Source organism: Athene noctua, chromosome 3 (assembly GCF_965140245.1).
Source record: "Athene noctua chromosome 3, bAthNoc1.hap1.1, whole genome shotgun sequence".
NCBI lineage: Eukaryota > Metazoa > Chordata > Aves > Strigiformes > Strigidae > Athene > Athene noctua.
The window spans coordinates 52,100,390-52,115,301 of NC_134039.1; the positions used below are offsets into that span (position 1 = coordinate 52,100,390).

General features: G+C 42.0%; 1 protein-coding gene across 2 annotated transcripts in view; it reads right to left on the reverse strand.

Annotated features, from left to right (window-relative positions):
* SLC16A7 (solute carrier family 16 member 7) overlaps positions 1 to 14,481 on the reverse strand; it is an 86,587-nt gene extending 72,106 nt beyond the window's left edge. Inside the window, exons 1-2 of one of the 2 annotated variants that reach the window (XM_074902982.1) lie at positions 14,138 to 14,481; positions 11,038 to 11,137 (exon numbers count right to left, since the gene is read on the reverse strand). The gene's annotated coding sequence lies outside the window, so the exon portion shown is untranslated. The remainder of the gene's footprint in view (positions 1 to 11,037; positions 11,138 to 14,137) is intronic. The other variant, XM_074902981.1, reaches the window with a different exon arrangement.
* Positions 14,482 to 14,912: the final 431 nt, after the last annotated feature.

Here is a 14,912-nt window from a genome sequence, read left to right on the forward strand (position 1 = left end):
ACTGCTCACAACTGACCAGAAAAACAGTGTTTGACAGAGATACTGCCAACACTTTTTGAATAAGCTCAAGAATTTCACAATAGATCAATTTGCAGGAGGAAAAAAAAAAAAAAAAAAAAAGGTAATATTAACTTAAAAATCTTCTCTGAGAATTTCAGGCCTGAAGTTTCGTTGGCTTAGATAACTGCAGATACACAAGAGCTTGAGTAATAAGTTATGCCATAGGGTGTGACAGTGCACAAGTCTGAGTGTGTTAGGTATGAAGAAAATGCAAATCTGGAAGGTATGTTGCACATCACATTGCCCAACACGCAGCCTTTTGGTATGGTTCTTGCCTGATTCTCCTGTAAGCACTCTTTTACAGTGGTTAGCGTCAAGGAAGTGAGGATTGAATGGAGAAGACCATAAGGAACCATGATGGACAACAGCAGGGACAGACCTGCTGTACCTTGGCAATGTGAAACAGATTTTCCACATGTCTCCAAAATGGCAGTAACTCTCTCCTCTTTACACAACCCATCAGAATGAGCCAGACATGCTGGTTGGTTAAAAACTGCCTGTGCTCAAACTGCAAACACACAGGGCTAATTAGAAATAGTAGGATCCTTTCCACCACCTGTACTTCAGCGCTCACTGCAATGGCACTCGAGAAAACACATGCTTCGCCAGCCAGCCCCTTAGTCTGCCAGCCCTCCCCAATGGTGACCGCTGTTTCAGCCTGCTCCGCAGGAATGCTCTCTGCCCTCCCTCCACTCTTCCTCTCTAATCCCCCAACCTCAAAGGCTGGCAGCCTCATCCCCCTTGTCCTAACAGCTCTAGTAACTCAAAACCATACCAGTGTACAAAGTCCAGGGTAAGGAAAAACTATTGCATAACTGACTTAAGGCTTGTTCACCACGAGACTGATATTTAATGTTTCCCCTGGTACCTTGATTTCCTTTCAGTCATCCTCACTATCTTGTATTTAAATATATCTATATGAATATATAGATAATCATACACAAAATAGAAGAACACAATAGCTTCAAAATTATTTTTAAGGCTACTCTATCAGGTCAGAGTTAAACTGTGATTATTTGAATATCACCTAATGCCTTACATAAAGAAGTATAAACTTGGCTACTACTATTCTTACTTTTTTAAAACACTGCAGTAGCTTATGAAAAAAAAAATATTTGTCACTAATATGTGCTTGCAATTTTTCTGTTTTACTCAGATCACTTTAGATTCTTAAAAAAAAAAATCACTTCCTTTGTCTTTCATAAATTATTTGTGGGCAACAGTGTTTTTTAGAGTAGCAAAATATCTTTTTCTAGTCAGATCAGATAACATATGTATGCCTAATTCAGTGGAACATGAGACTTACTGAGTATTAGAAAATAAAGGATGTTCTTCAGAGAGGAGAAGATGCTATGAGGACATTGAAAAATATAAGCGAAAAGGAAAATGAGCTTGAATGGAGTGGTACTACTGCCTTTACTGGCATCTTAATTTTCAGTGGTATACATCTTGTGAAAGCCTGTAATTCTTAGCTTCAACTTAGCAAATCTCTGTAGCTGCATAATTATTATGTTAAGCAAAAACCATTTGTTTCCAGCCTGCAAGAAAATACAAGATGGTCTCCAGCTCAAAAGTTTATGATTTATGTATAGATACATAATTGCTAAGCATTTTATATTTGTTGGAGGTACACTCAGCTTTTCAGCCAGATTTGGACAATGATTAAAGGAGGTATTTAAAACAAGTAAGCAATAAATGCAGGTATACATTATAGTTGGAACATGACAGTTGTACTTGGATATATATTACTGTAAAAAATAAGCACAATGATAAAAATATCCAGCAATTGATGAAGTAATTTTATTTCAAGACAAGAAGGAGATATAACCTATAGTGATTAAAGGGTGTAGCATATCTTTCTATTTTGCCTAGAGGGGCAGCTGTGCTGGCAGAAGCTTTCACCCCTGAGGGATCAACTCTTGGCTGTAGCTTCTACCAGGGTAAAGCAGGTTTATTTTTATGGGCAGAAATCCACACAAATCCTGCCAACTGAGGCTTCTCAGGAGATAGATAAATTTTGTGCAACTCCCAGCTGGTCTGAATACCGCAATGGCCAGCACCTTTCCCTTACAGCTCACTTTTCTGCTCTCTGGACTGATCAGCTTCTTTAAGCCACCCTGAGTGTGTCGACCTGAGATAAATACAACACTTCTAGCTACCACAGGTAAAAGATTCAGATCAATGTACAGGTTCACTGAAACTCTACAGCAGCTATTTTGTGCACGTGTGATGTTTTTACAGATGGTCATCCTAACACTAGCACAAACCACCTCTCAAAAGTCAGCCCATGAGCCCCAACAGAACTGTTCACTCTGCTCTAACACTTATGCTGCTGCAATTTAGGACTGAAATTAAAGACAGTGCTCCAACAATACTCTGGATTCCCCCCACTTTGAGACACAGAGGTTTTTTAGGTAGTTCATGCTACTAAGACTTTCCTCAAAAACAGGGCAGAAAATGAGTCAGTTCATTGCTGGACTGCCTGAGAATTAAAGCCCAGCAGCCTGATAGCTTATACAATGTACTTTTCCTTCTTTCTCTATCTTCAAGACCTTGCATCTTCTCACTGCTACCACCAGCCTTCCTACCATTGCTTGAAGAATCACTGCAACACCCTCCAAGACAAGAAATTACCAATTCTCTGAAGGGGGAGAAAAAAAAAAAAATCAAAAACTGTCTTACATAAGCTCTTCTCTCTTTTCAAGCGATAGTCTCTTGTGGTTCCCATTTGCAGCAGAAAGTAGGCAGCCCGTATCTATCCTCAGTAGGGCCCAGATAAACAGTTCTACCAAATGAAGAAATAAACACGGATTCCCTCTGGCAAGGTCAGAGGAGCAGATGAAAATGACCCTGGGAGCATGGCTTCAACCAGTTACAAAAAGTTCCATGCTCAGTGGGGTTTGGTTAAATAATTCAGGTCCAGTCTTTTAGGAACACAAATACAAGCCATTCCCTTCTCAATGGGGTAACAGAAACAAACACACAAAGTTAATGAACCCAGCAGGGATTGACCAAACAGTTCAAACTCCCTTTTAGAACAGCAAGAATAGATATGAAGCCAACAACCTTAGCCACTTGGCACTGGAAAACAGAACCTCTTCTGCTTTGGTTGGATAAGTTAAAAATTCCTTGATTACAGGAGTCCTTCATTCTTTAGGGGCCTAAATTTGCTATTAAATGCTGACTAAAGAATCAACCATTTGGTTCTGACAGTTCACGTGCTAAGTCAAAGCAATGGCAGTGAAATGTCTTCTCCAAGAATTCAATCTCTTTGTTTTCTTACTAGGTCCAGATTCTACATCCCCTCACACTCCTGTACCGCCAACATGCAGGTTCCCCTCCTTCAGTCCCATGCTTTCTTTCACACTCTTCTCCTTGTATGAAACACTCTTTTTATTCATCAGTATCCACTACACCTTCTATGAACCTGGTCATAGAAGTATTCCAAAAGAGACAAAAGGATCATATGGAAAATACATCCACATGTATATATGGTACTCATGGCAGATCAATACAGTCTGTAAATACCATACTGCCACACTAAAACTTCCTGAAACATCTAACCTATATACCCGCACTCCTTCTTCGAGTGCTTTCTTCATTTCCCCACTTCATCTCCTAGTATGCAGCATGTTGCATATTTCTTCCTATTTTTGTATCACCTTGTGTATTTGTATATATATATATATATATATATATATATAAAATTATTTCTACTAGAAGACTATCTACTCACTTAGGTATATTCAGTTGCCATAATATGAAGCTTCCTTGAGACTACACCAGAATGCAAGATTCTCTGCTTATAAAACAACTGTAACTGCTGTTCAAAGTACTTATAGGCTGTTCAGCATACATTTATAACTTCTGATTTCATCCTGTAAGAGTGTTACTTAGAAGAGAGGATTGATTTAAAAGTAAGATTTAAGCTTCTGTTATTAAGAGATAACAAGCTCCTTACCCAGGACCCAGTAACACTGAAATTAAAGATACTAATTTAGGTGGATAATTTAGGTTTCACAAGACTACTGTGCTGCATATGAAAACTGTTGTGGGTTTTGGGTTTTTTTTTAATTAAAAAATTTGTAACTACCTTACTAAGGTTAAAAGCATATTCTGGATCCTCAGTATAACATATCATTCAGTATTCTGTAGGAATCCTATTCTATTACACTAGCAATTTAGGCATAGCAAATTTAAAGCAAGTTTGAACATGGCAACTACAATAGCTTTGCTAATTTTTCAGGAAATAGCTACAGGAAAAATAATATCATGGCCTCATAGTTAAAATGCATTTGCATTGAGAACAACAAGATTTAAGTCATCATTTTAGATATATGATATTTCAGCAATGCTAAAGTATATCCAGAAGTGCTAGTCGATTACCTAGGCAAGAACATCTTGTTTCATTAATACCTTTCTATGCTATCACATTCAGAAGAAGAACCTATTTCAGTCGTGGAAAAGACAGGCTTTTGTATCCTATTACACTGTGTTCACAGTATGACTGTATTTTCCAGATTGCATAAAACAATCAGCTTTAGTATTTAGCATAAGGGTGGAAGCCAGTATTATATTTTAATCAAAAAAATAATTCTGAGGTGGAAACCATCAGCTACATCAACACTCCTGTAGGCATTTGGGTGCTACTGGACACAGCCACGTACACATGACATATTTCATTTCACATGTCAGAGCTCCTGTTTCACAGCACATGTGAGAGGGAGTCGCCTGCGCATGTGCAGATCAACTTAACAAACACGCACAGGAATGTGCTAGCGGACTGCAGGCTGGCATGGGGCTTTCTGGTGCTGTACAAGCTGTAAGTGAGGAATGATCTCCCTCTTGCCCATACACTGCTAACGCACCTGAACAAATCCATACTGCAGAGTCCATTTTGGCCCCTACTGAGGTCACAGGCCATCATTACTCAAGTAAATCTAAATGGTATTTTTAGCCTTCATTTAATTTTACTTTGTTGTATGTAACGGTTTTGAATGTGTTTTTCATTATTTGCAAGGTACTTCTGGATGTCAGGATATTCTCAAACACCAGGCTAAACAATGACTATAAAACTCAACACTCACCTTTTATTTTCAAGGTTGCAATATTAATGTTTGAGAATTGTATTGTTCAATTGATTGTTAATTTTTTATATAATATTTCATATTAATCTTTTAATTAACATCTTGTTTGATGGATCTACTGGTATACACAACAGCACACCATTTGGTGATCAGACAACACAACTATTCATCAACAACAAAAACCTTCCTATGGCCTACAATTAGCACACAGAAATAATAAAAGCAAGTCAACATTCTCACTACTCCTTTCTCAAAAAGAAAAAAGAAAAAAACTCTGAAGACAACTAAAACCCACTCTGACTGAAAAATCACAGAATCACAGAATCATATCAATCGTTTGGATTGGAAAGGACCTTAAAGATCATCTAGGGTCAACCCCCCTGCCATGAGCAGGGATACCTCCACTAGAACAGGTTGCTCAAAGTCCCATCCATCACCTCTCTGGGCAACCTTCTCCAGTGCCTAATCACCCTCACAGTAAATAATTTCTTCCTTATATCTAATCTAAATCTACCCTCCTTCAGTTTAAAACCATTGCCCCTGGTCTTATCACTACACTCCCTGATAAAGAGTCCCTCCCCATCTCTCCTGTAGGTCCCCTTTAAGTACTGAAAGGCCACTACAAGGTCTCTCCAGAGTCTTTTCTTCTTGAAGCTAAACAACCACAACTCTCTCATCCTGTCCTCATAAGGGAGGTGCTCCAGCCCCCTGATCACCTTTGTGGCCTCCTCTGGACCCACTGAAGCAGGTCCATGTCCTTCTTGTGTTGGGGGCCCCAGAGCTGGACACAGCACTGCAGGTGGGGTCTCACAAGAGCAGAGTAGAAGGGGAGAATCATCTCCCTCAACCTGCTAGCCACACTTCTCTTGACACAGCCTGAGAGACGGTTGGTTTTCTGGGCTGGCCCATAGCCAGTTTTCTATCCACCAACACTCCCAGGTCCTTCTCCGCAGGGCTGTATTTGTGCTTGGGATTGCCTCGATCCATATACAGGACCTTGCACTTGGCCTTGCTGAACTTCATGCTCTCAAACCTGTCAAGGTCCCTCTGGATGGCATCCCTTCCCTCCAGCATGTTGACCGCACCACACAACTTGGTGTCATTGGCAAACTTGCTGAGGGTGCACTCAATCCCATTGTCTGTATCACCAAAAAAGATGTTAAACAGCACTGGTCCCAACACTGGCCTCTGAGGAATGATACATTGACACATTATTCCACTTCTGCTAGCTTGAAGGTATTTGCCTCTGTGAAATTCCTCAAAATAATATCTCCTCAGGTCAATGTCTCTTTCCCTTCTACTCTTTTCATCTTCACCATTTGTCATTTTTCTGAGGCTACATTTTTTCTTTACCCTAATCATAACACCTGAAAACCATAATTAAAAAAAACAGAAATGTAAAGAATGTAAACATTTGTAACTCTAAAGATAAAAAATAGCATTAAAAACACATAAATACTGGTTACTATGGAGAAGCATCATCTATGCCATATAAAAGCTGTCCTGCAAGTGAGCATGTCTCTGACAGTTTCCAGTTTTAGTGTGGAAAACCCAGTATGCTGGTAGAATGAGCAGAGCAGAAGAGTAACTTGGTCTTTTTACCTTGTGGGGTTTTTTTTTATTCTAATAAATAGGAAGAAGGAAAATGCTTCAAAGAAAGAAGAAGAGGAAGAGAAGGACAGAGAAGATGGACACATGAAAGTATTTGTCTGGAAACAGAGAAATCATTTTGGTAATCATTATGAGAAATTATTTCCATTTAAACCAATCAGGCAAGTCAAAGCATGTGATCCAAAAGACTAACTAACTGAATTTTAAGAAGCAGTCAAAAGAGCCTCTTCAGCCACTACTGGGTGTAACCCATCGGTAAACCCTTTTAACCCAATGGAACTGCACAAGAAGAAGGGAGATCAGATTTGAACCTGGAGTCACAGAAACAGAGGAAATGCCAGTCAAGCAACACTCACATATACTTTGACTGAGCGAAAACACCACAGTGTTTTTAGGTCTCACTTTTAAATGCTCTTCCTGGATTTCTATACCTCATATGAGTTTGGCCCTTATATTCATTTGCTTTGCTTATAAACCTCTTTCATTATTATAATATAGTTAAAATAGGCCATGCACAGCTCTCATAATGCTCTAGTGTTATGTATGAATGAGGAAATAAGCTAAATCGAAATAAAGGACTCTTATCCAGCGTAACTACATCAAAACATATGTTTGGATAACTACATCAGGAAAACATGAGAAGAAAAACTACCTTATGCCTCTAGCCAACATAATTATTTCTGCACAAGAACAAGAAAACAGTATCTTCTTTTTTCTTATTCTTCACAAATGCAATGCATATTTCATGCTTTGTAAATATAGGCTATTATGGCATATTATTTTCTACCCATTTACCTTAAATCTACAAGCCAGAGGCCTCAAAATACACAAGCATTTTTCACTTCTTGATAAAATTTGGTGTTGTGGCTTCTAAACATGGGCTATTGAGAGTCCCCTGATTCACCTTTTGTAGTGTTGTTGAGAAGAAGGGAAAGAGGCTGCCTAACAGAAGATAGCAAGTTAGGACCCCTGTGTGATACAATGAGCAGAGATCCTATAAATTCCTCAGGGCACAAAGGAAGCCTTTAGTTTAACACTATGTACAAATTATTATAAAGATGTACATCTTAAAAAGGGTTGAGTAATAGGATGATAGGCCCATTGCCTTCTTCAGCTTCCAGCACCAATTTCCCTCCACAGTGTATTCTGTTCTCTCCACCTGCTCCCAGATGCACGCCTTCCTCTGCCAGTCCCAGGCACATTTTTTCTGCCTCTGAAAGCAGTTTTCAGTTCCAGTCTGCAGTTTACAGCTCACCAGTTTCCATTTCTAACATCATCAGGAGACATTGTTGAGAACACAGGGTCCAGTATCCAGTTTCAGACCCAAATCCATTCCTGGCAAAAAAGCAGTTAACTTCTAGAAAGATTTGTTCAGTGGAAAGGTACTCAGCAAAGGCAGAATTGTCAAGGAATTTAACATGTAAAATTCCAATTGTTAAGAAATCAGGCACTTACATTCCCATGGGTAGTTTATTTGCATCATTAAGTTGTTCTTTTTTCTTTCTTTTTTGAACCTGCCCTGAGGGCCATATTAAGAATGCAAACTATAGGAGCTCAATTTAGTAATCACAACTCCTGTGGCATTTTAATTCAATGGCATGGCAAACGGTTGAGATGTCTGTCCTACATTTTAAGGTTTCCAATTTCCATCTCTCAATAAGGTCAGCAGAGAAAAGCAGCTCTCAGAAACCAAGCTGTTGTAGTTGGTAGTTTGAACACAGTCCTATGTCACTTTAAAAATTCAAACACTCACCACCAAGTATTTATATTATTATCCTAGAGATTTAAAAAAAAAAAAAAAAAGTCACAAAGCACTTCATTTATAATGCTAAAAACCCCACGCTAATACAATTGATTTCAAAAGCTTATGCTGAAAGTGAGCACGTTTCTCTATCTGCAATACTAGTCAAATATATTATGGTAGGAACTGATATTGTTTAAAAAAAATCAAGCACGTTGCATGTATGCTTTTGACATTTTTGTCAGCACAGAAAAGGTAACTTCTTTTTTATTTGTTTCTTCACATTTTTAGTATTGTAAAATATGGGTTTTTTTCTCACTATTTCATGAATTCAGAAAACAAGCCCTGAGAAGTACAAATCTGAAGTTGACACTATGAGTTTGAAACTAATACAAGAGAAACTGAGTTTTCATCTTTTTTTGTCTCCTTTTTGCTTGTACCATAGACTGCAAAAATGTCTAAGTGATGACTGACAAGAATTAATGCTAAAATCTTAATTAATCTATTTCTATAAGAAAAAAATAATTTCTATCTTTTGGCATGATGTAGTGTTGTTTTGTGACTGATTTTACTAATTACTATTGCACGGAACACACGCAAAAAGCAACATACATCATTCTATTGTCATTACCGCCACCATAGTGACAACAAATGGCTGAAGTTCTTTGATGCCAAACACATTTCAAACACCATTACAACTCTTTGTCATATGTGCTGTCCCTAAGTGCCAAACTTGGGAGTGCTGCCAACAGTTTGTTGTCACTGAGGCCCTATGATGGGAGGGCACTACACAGTGGTCATGCCTGAAGCTGCAGCAGGAGTCTGCCAGCAGGTGTGGGAAGATGAGCTATTCTAAAAGGTCAGAACTTTTAAAAATACATAAAGATAAGAAAAGCCACAAAATACAGGAGGTGTTCTTGTCTTCTGTGCAACATGCTTTCTGAATGTTCCCACAGCACCTTGATCATCCCCTACAGCTGAGTCCTCTACTGGAAAAACTTAGAGAGACAAAAGCGAAATAACTACGAAGCCTGCTGTCAAAACAACTAAAAAAAATCTTATTTTGGGGGGTACAAGTATTCAGTCTGGGAGAAAGCAAACACTGTTTAAACAATCCTGCACCTTTGGGCAAATGCAGTTCATGGAGTATTATGCTTTAACTATTAAAATCAGATGCTGTCACTGTATTTCATAGTAACCCTCTGAAAAGAATGTTGAATCCATCTATTCTGAAATATTACACCTTCTATAATGTTGGGGATTTCCACAGTTTTGTCAATAGCTGACTGTAGGAACAAGAGTTCCTACAGTCTACAGTTACTAGCCATTTCTATACGATTCATACTATTATTCAGAGCACTGCTTTCTCTTCGGGTGAAACTGAAATACATTCAATAATCATGACACCAAGTTAAAAGAAAATGAATCAACAGCTAATTAAACAAAAATTTTTTAAAAAATTTTAAAAAAATCAGGCTTAAGTTTGTTATCTAGTGCTTCCTAATTTTGTGAAGTAACATTAATAACTTAAGTCTTACAGCCACAAAGGAAAAGAGTATATCATGCTAAGGCCCCATACTTTTCCATAATTTTCTCCTTCATTTTTGGGAACTTTTTTAATTGCCTTAGTTACGTTAGTATCCTTTTGGAAATGCTTATTCAATATTACCAGCAAATGCTCTTAATGCACATCTCTGATTACATATTTCAGTAAGTGTCACGAGACAGGAAAGCACTGTGTTCCAAACACAAAAAAATGTTAGCATGTAACTGGGCACTTGACCTTGAAGATAACAAATAAAGTAACTGCTCCAAGACACTGCATAAAATAAAATAAAATTAGAAATACAATCAACAAAACAACAAGATGATGATGATGAATCCCCACCATCACCACTACCAGACACAAATATTATGAATTAAAAATCTTGAGATTGCACGGAAAAAAAACAAACTGAGACTCTTTATAGTTTGTCAGCCACCATGACCAGGTTAGTTAGACATCTGCTCTTCAATAAAAGCTTAATATTATTTTGATTGCTTGACTATAAGACCAAGAGCTATAAGAAATACTGGAAATGATAGATTGTAAGCCAAATAGAGCTCCCCAGTCAGCTTATCCAACATCCTCTATTCCTCACATCATGGAGTATTATCTCATTACTCCTATAGCCCAAATAGTTTTCTTTGAATACAGCAAACTTTTCTTCAAATGTTCCAAGAGTCACAATAAAATTATGAAAGTTGGCACAACAGCTCAGAAATACATGCAAGTCAAGGAATGCAGGTTTGGACTGAGATGCATATGGGGGAGACACAGACTGTTTCTTACTTTCATTTGACACATTAACCAGTTGGTCAATGAAGTTATATTTTCCCATCTAAGCTCCTCCTTGGTACTCTGCAAACATTAAGCCATGTATATTACATGAACAGACACAGAAACTGCTGACGTTCTCTATTAATGATCAATGGCTATAAGCTGAGCCTTTTTAAATAAAATTCAAAAGTTAACTACATTTTCATAATCATACCAACCTTGAAACATAAAATTCATTTAACAGCAGAGGTGATTAGCATAGCCCAAGAACATTCTTCTTTTCTTCATCCTTGTATAAGAAAATGGACAGCCGTAACTCTGGCAAATGGTGTAAGGGATACAATTAATTAAAAATTATATTCAGACACCATCTTTGCTAAAGCAAACATCTACTCAAGAAAAAGTCAACACTTCACAATCATCCTGTGATATTGCAATAGAAAAGAAAAACAAACAAACAAAAAAAAACACAACAAAACAAAACAAACCAAAACAGGTGAGCAGTAGTCTTTTCTTGAACTGGAAGGGCTCCAGTAATAACCAATTACTGGAAACAAAATCACCTGGTCATTGTAAAAATAGGGCAAAATAACTTGCTTAAGAAACAAAGGATACCAAAGAGGACTTTTTTCTAAAATGAAGAAAAAAAATGGGTGCCAGAAATATATATATATATATATGTATGTATATATAGACAAGAAGTATGACATAGCAAACCAAATCCAAGAAAGATGAGTAATGAAATGAAAACATTTTAAAAAACATCAGTTTTTGTTTCAAGGAGAAGTGATCTTCCCCTTAACTTGTCTGTCTATAAATAACAGCATCTCCTTTAAGGCTGCCCAAAGGATCTCCTGCCTCCACAAAACCTGGATTTTAGAATGAGGATTTTGCCATAGCAAGAGCTAAGTGAGCTTAAATCCAGCATATACTCCAGAGAAGTGAAAGATGGAATTAGGTTAAAGAGCTAGAAGGAGACTTTTTTATATATTATTAATGATTTACACTGAAAATTGCTGAAACAGACTTCCACCTCTCTCCACTGCAGCTGCAGAGCCACGATGTTTAACTACACTTGTTTCTTTGATATTTCCCTTTGTAACATTTCAAAGTCTCCCCCTTTACGTCTAAAATACCTGTTCAAATCAGTTGTATCACTACATAATCCAAAGTTTTCCTATCCATAAAACACAGGAATTTAGTTTTCCACCATCCACGAAGACCTCCCATTAAGACCACAGTTGATATTTAGGCTATTCCACATCTCCATCATATAAATAAAATAAGGTTGATTTCATTCACCAGAATGACTTACTGCTGCCATAAAAGAAAATCATAACCTCAGGCCACTGTTTGCCTACACAAAATGATGAGCAGCTTTGCTCTGAAACCACTTACATTGTAAACACTATGTTGCAAACTAAGCTAGCTGGGCCCTTATAGATACATGGAGTTACAGTTCTATAATAAATTGCACAAATAATACAAACATCTGGAGTATAATTTCTTCTCTGAATTTATTCCACCATGTAGATGGAAGGAGTAGATATTCAGCATGTATTCTCAAGGATGATATTCAAAGTTAGCAGATAATAATGGAAGGAGAGAGCTGTCTTTAAAAATAAGAAGGGAATCACTTATATATTATTCCCATATTTAATACTTGTACTTAAAAGCATTTACCACGTTTATTGAACTATTTGCCAGTTTTCTGCTTCCTTTAAATATGTCTACATCCTTCTGTCTTGAAGACTTTCATATCATGATTCATCCCAATGGAGCTGAGGCAATATTTTGTTGGCTCGATAGGTGTACTGTTAAGTTTATGGCCCTATTCCTGCAATGGAAGCTGCAAGCACCTACTTCATTACTATTTGATAAGTAACTTTAGAGCCACAGATGGATGTCACTATGGAAACACAAGTGATTATTATAGAGACCAATGAAACAACAATGGACACCTCCATGAGGCAACAGCTTCCTTCAGTTTCTTTCTTTTTCACAAAACAGCTTTCAATAATAATTTCAGTAAGACTCCTTTACTGAAAGATCAGGCTGGCATCAGAAAAAAACAGCTGTCTCTGTGTTACCCTTTTTTGGCTTGTTTTTCTATCCACCTGACTGGAAAAGCAGTGGAGAACCCATGTCAGTCCTCCGTCCCTGCAGGCTTGAGAGGTAATGTGCCCTCGCAGGGGTACCAGGGGGCACTCTGGTCTCTGAAATGTGAACAGGGCATTCTTCTTGGTCCCTTGTAAAATTTCTCCGGCATCTTGTAGGGGCCACTTCAACAACCACGAACCCTTGACACAGAGGTAGGTGGGCACAAAGAACTCTTCTCTTGGGACAACTGCCCTCACCAGGGAGACTCTCCAGATCATTCCTTTCAAGGACCTTGAGTCCGCTGTGTTCTAGCAGAGGTCGTGTAAAGAGAACGATGGAGAAGGAGCATTTTCCCAGCTCTGGTACCAGTCACACCGGGAGCTCCGTACACAACCACTAACTGAGCCGGCAATGTTTGGAGATGATAATGCCAGCATTGTCGGGCTCAGAGCAGCCCTGAGCAGGGCAACTGATGCTGCAGCTGGCATGCTGCAGCTGCGGGTCCATCCAGAGCCACCCTCCCCAAGGTCATCTCGACCACGGAGCTATGACATCAGCGCTTCTGCAGGCCCCTTCCTGATGACGGCAGATGCGGCAACACGGTTCTCGCTTTGCTGCCGCCGCTGCCGCTCCCCGCCCACATCTCCCAGCGGAGCTGCCCCCGGGGCGGGGGGGCCCCGGACTGCGGCTCCGCTCGGGACGGGCTGTGCCGTGCCGCAGCGCCCGGGGATGCGCGCAGCGGGAGGGGGGCGGGATGGCGCCGCGCCCCCCCGCTCCCCCCCTTCCCCCCCGCCCCGCAGCTGCGGCCTCGGCCCGGCCCCGCCGCCCTGCCCCGCTGTCAGAGCCGGGCGCCCGCCGGGCAGCGGGGCGCGATCGTGGCGGGGCGGGCGGGGCGGGCGGCGCCTCCCTGCGGGGGCTGCTTTGGTACCGGGGGGCAGCGCCCGCGGGGGGCGGCGGCTGCGCCCCTCGCAGCGTCCGTCCGTCCGTCCGTCCCCGCGTGGGCGGCGGCTCGTGTGCGTGTGCGTGTGTGTGCGACTGACAGTGCGGCGCGCACGGCGCGGGGGCAGCCGCCCTCTCGCAGCCGGCCGGGGCCACGCCGGCGCGCCCCGACTGCGGCAGCCCCTCTCCGCCCCCCGGAGCCCTCCCCGGCGGGGGCGACCTCAGCGGCCTCGCTGCTCCTCCTCCTCCTCCTCCCTCCTGACGGGTAGGTTACGTTACCTGGTCTCTAGCTCGGGCTGGATCTAATCCCGCAGCCGCCGCCGGCTCCTCTCCCTGCCGCGGGGGTGACTGGGGTAATTAATTTATTTATTTCCCATGAGGTGTCCTCGGCAGCGGAGCAGCGGCGGGAGAGCCCGGGCCGGGCGACAGGGAGGGAGGCCCGGGTGCTGCTGCGGGGCCGACGGGGCGCCGCTGTCCCGGGGGTGCTGCCGGGGAGCGGCCGAGCCGCTTCAGCACCGGCGCGGGGGGGCGGGGGCTGCGGAGGAGACGCCTCCCGGGCTGCCCAACCCGGCTCCGCGGGGCCGGCGGGGGCGCGGCGCCCGGCCCGGCAAGACGGAGCCAGCGCGGGAGGGGGGAAGCGCCGGGCCGGGCCGGGCCGGGCCGGCAGCACCGGGCCCCCGCGCCCGCCGGGGCGAGGCGTGAGCCCTCCCCGCCGGCGGCCCTCCCCGCCTGCCTGCCCGGCCGGGGCTGCCGCCGCGGGTCTCGGAGCCGCCGAGCGCGGAGCCCCCCTCGCCCGGAGGTGCGGCCGGGGCAGCGTGCGCGCCCCGGGGAGCAGACGGGGCACGGAGAGCCCCACCGGCCGCCTGTCGCGCTCGTCGCCTCACTTCTGGCAGCACCAGACGCGTCCACCCTCTCCAGCCCCGGCCCCACCCCGTCCTCCTCCTCTTCGGGACTGAGGATGCCAACCAAGTATCTCACATTAAAAGACTGTTTGCACTCGCTATTGCACGGAGAGGTCACAAAAAGGCTCATTAGTTTGCCTGTTAGGAAAAAA